Here is a 4383-nt window from a genome sequence, read left to right as displayed (position 1 = left end):
GATTAAAGGAACATACCGCAAGCATATTTTGAAAAATAAATTTTCGTTTATCTAACATTATCATACAAAAAATACTGTCCAAAATGTTTTGTCACTCTAAACTAATAAGTTTTTTACAAAGGATTTTGCTTTCACGGTATTTATGCGTAATGCGTCATACGCATGCGTACACCTCACCAGAACAAGCAGCACTACGATGGTATTTTTGCCACTGGGGTGGCTGTGTGTGTGTTTGTGAGTTTGTGTGATTAGAATCTTAAAGTAGCTTTAACAATTTTCAGTCATTTCGCTATGATGTTTGCAGAGTGGATATATATATATATATAGAGATGGTGTCATGCACTGGAGCATCATGCCGCAGACATGTAGAATGATGTCCCACCTAGCCACATTATCCTGACACCAAGCTGACCCGTCATAACAGTAAACTCTTAATGCTTTGCGCCTAGCGAGGTAGCTGTTAGTACCGATTTTGTAAGTATTTGGTATGACTCGTCCGGGGTTCGAACACTCGACCTCCCGCTTAAAGGGAGAAGTACGAAAGGAAATATGCTATACATGTGAGTGATCTAAAGTGTTTAATACCTTTACGAGTCACATGATCCATGGCTCGATATATGTTGTATTATATATGTTATATTCTTTATACATGCAGAAATAAGAATATATTGAGAAAACGGGGGAGTTGTTTGACCAATAAATGTGTGTGATTAAAACGTGATGCAATGACAATATTTATTCTATTTTGCCCTGGCAACAATACAAGGATATTTAAAAGTCAAGGGAGTTATTTCTAGGTCCACAGTGGCAGGCGCGATGTCCGAACTGGCGGTAAAGAACAGATGTCTAATAGGTCACATTGATCATTATGGAGTGTCTAATTCTGTATTCTTCCGCCGTATCCTGCATTTCCTGAACATAGACACCTACATTGATTAGAGTGATACTGGGAGTAGGTATCAAATAGCCCACACTGACCATTATAGCAGAAGCTGATCGGACAATTTGTAATTCTGTTTCCTCCGCTATCTCCCCCAAATCCAAAACAAGGGCATCTACATTGCCCACCATGATAGTCAGCAACTGTTGGAAATAGGCCACATTCACCGGTCTTACAGAAGTATGACGGGCACTGTTCAAGTCCTATTAAACCTCTTTGGTCATCAAGGCGTTGAGCTGCAATGCAATAGGAACAGATTGTTTAACATCAAGGTTGTCTGATTTTGTAAAGATGGAAATGAATAATAATAACCGGATCATTCCACGTATATGAATTTGTTTGTTCCTTATTGTTTAGTAATGGTACGAAAACTAAGAGGGACTGGACGTGTTGATGCGATTAAAACTACAGTAACTTTCATTTATGGAAGCGTAATAAAAAATAAATACAAATGTTTCTAAAGTTTAATAAACCAAGAAAAGAAAGAGGTACTGTCAACAGGAAGGATATGATATGTTGGGAAATGGTAACAATTTACTACCTGTTATGAGTTAACCTCGCAGGGATATGTGTCGCAGTTCAAATATGATCTCATTAATTGTACAATGACGACAACACTCAATCATAAACAAGCACATCTATGGATTCTTGTATATGTTTAAAAACTTATTCGTATGTTATTTTGTGGAAGGTTGGAGAGTGTACTTATTATTTTAATTTTTATGTAATAATTCTAAGAATCGTGTGGGAAAGAAAATTAACGAATTTTATAATAATAATAATAATAATGAGAACTTTGTATAGCGCCTAATCTTTAGAGGCTCTAAGAGCTTTACAACATTAGACAACACCTATAAGATAAAAAATAACATATAATAATATTCTTACAAAAACAAACACCATGAAATTAGATAAACACTATAAAATAAAATACATGCTGAGAATATTTCAGGTAGAAAACATTATTAGGTCTTTAAGTTTATAGATGACAAATAACTTATTCCGCGAACCCTAACCTTTGAAAATATGTCCTTTTTTCAAAGGAATGAGACTCCATAAATAGCATATATTAAGAATGTTTTAATACAACTTTTCATGACATTAGTTATATCATTAGTTATATCATGATATAAGGTATGAATTATCAAGCTGTAAAATATAGCCTCTCCTTGAAAAGAAAACAGATACACAGTTATTATTTCTGACATTTTAAAATATAATTTGAAATTTTCTGTTTCACTGTCATCATGTCATATAATATGATATAATGTTATATCATTTTCAGCAGTGACATCAAACTATATCATTTTCAGCTGTCACATCAGACAATGTCATTGTCAGCTGTCACATCAAACTATATCATTGTCAGCGATTACATTTGACTATAAAATGGTCAGCTATCACATCAGAATATATCAATTTCAACTATTACATGAGAATATATCATTCGTGAAATAAAGGATGTCATCTTTACTTACAGGTATTTTTCATTAACTTTACAGCTGTGATAAAGGAACTTTTAAAACCAGGCAAGGTATGTTCATTTTATTTTATGATTTGTCATTAGACGATTTAAAAAAAAAAAAAACTACTTAAAAAAAGTGGCTTCGAATAATTCGTGTACTAAATTATTAAGTCGTTCTGTCTCCAAAGATAGAGTTATCAGAATACCATTATGGCATTAAATATCATATTGGGTCAAGATTGCAATCTTGCATTAAATATGCCATAATTCAATGATTACAAAAGTATATGTATGTTGCCTGATATAATCAGGACCAAATTATTTCAAGCAGCTATGGGACAATGCAAACTATATTTGTCCTAAGAAAATAAAACGTAAAATATTTTAACTCATATTATCTAAGTCTTAAAAAGTATTTTTGGCGTTGTTCCACTCATTTCGTCTTTTGTACGATAAACACGATTCATAAAGAAAAACATTGAATGCTTTTAAACTATAATTAGTCTCAATGTAGGAATGATAATTGTCACAATAGTAAACTACTCAAAAATCCAGCAATGCTTTCGTGCATTATGCACAAAAATGATAACATATCAACTCTGTTCTAAGCAATAATTATCATCCATATGAATAAATGAACACATTGGGTATTTGTAAATAGGGCATATTTTTATTTGTTTTTATGTATCGTATGTGAAATATACTATAGTACGGTTGAATTTTCAACGGATCAAAATTTCAAATGATTTAACTAACATTTTAGAATTAACTCAAATGTTACTAATTATATTGCTGACATAATGTAAAATGATAAACAGAGTGACTGAATCATTTGAAGTCTTGCTAGTAAATTTCGCCCAGAATAGTCTTCGTGAAAAAGAAGTTAATGACATGAAATCAAACACTGAGGAAAGAACCATAAAGCACACCACAATGTCTGGATTTAAAAAAAATCTTTGCACACATTATAACTTTCCTATATCATTTACCATTTACTTATACAACTACCGATAACCATGTTCATGTACACATGTAGATATATCGATTATGAGATAGAAAAGACGTTGGAAAGATTATTATATGAGAATCTTTTCTTGCTACAAATATTTGACCAAGATTTTCAATTAAAAATGATTTCAATCGAATCTTATGAATATATATAATTATTTTCCTTACCAGTTACTACAGAAGCCAGCAGACAAAGAGTCAAAACTGCGATGTTATTCATATTTTCTTCGTTATGTCTAGATCGCTTGTTTTTAATGTGACCTGGTCTATAAGTTGATGCAAATTTGGTTCATGTTGACCACGGACTGGTCTTTTATACAGACTTCACTCCCTGATTAAAGAATAAAATACGTCATTGCCAGTTATAGTCATCCAGGAAATAGTGTAATAGTGGTCAGTTTTTTGATCGGTATTAATATATCATTTTGAGGTTACTTTGTATGTATAGGTAGTGGACGTTTGTCAGTAAACATCATTGACGTCAAAGCCATTAGCTGTCAATCAAGTAGAAAGAAAACAAAACAACAAACAAGTGCTGTTTGTAAATGCCCCGAGTTTTTAAAGTCATGTTAATTGGTGCGTTCAGTATCTCTTACCGTTATCTGTGGTAATAGAATAAATTAGTACTTGAACTTTTTGTAATTACAGAATGTACTTCTCAATGGCCGTCATGTACTAATAGCACGAAAGAGAAAATTAATATAAAGTATTTGAAACTTTATGTGAGCAGGAAAACACTTGATGGAATGGTCAGATCAGATATGTGTTTCAGATGATATTTTATAATTACAAGGTGTAGAGAATTTTAAGTGTTGATAATCGGCAATACCAATGTCCCTGAGAGTTGTCTTCCTTTCGGTTCGACCTGGTTTACAATTCATTCTGATGAATCGTGACCACTATGGGTAGCATTCATTTTGTGGCATGAAACCTTCTCCTCCAGCACAACAATCATTGCAGGTTGACAGTA

The 4383-nt window shown here is 32.6% G+C and overlaps 1 long non-coding RNA gene across 1 annotated transcript; it reads right to left on the bottom strand.

The window, feature by feature from the left end:
• Nucleotides 1–721: 721 nt before the first annotated feature.
• LOC149796240 (uncharacterized) lies at nt 722–3684 on the bottom strand. Its single transcript, XR_016422172.1, has 2 exons — nt 3582–3684; nt 722–1176 (listed from the first exon to the last, which is right to left on the bottom strand). It is a non-coding gene; the product is annotated as an uncharacterized LOC149796240 (long non-coding RNA).
• Nucleotides 3685–4383: the final 699 nt, after the last annotated feature.

This window comes from Sinohyriopsis cumingii, chromosome 7 (genome assembly GCF_028554795.1).
Source record: "Sinohyriopsis cumingii isolate HCF-2022 chromosome 7, ASM2855479v2, whole genome shotgun sequence".
Taxonomy (NCBI): Eukaryota; Metazoa; Mollusca; class Bivalvia; order Unionida; family Unionidae; genus Sinohyriopsis; species Sinohyriopsis cumingii.
This window is presented reverse-complemented; position numbering and strand designations above follow the sequence as displayed.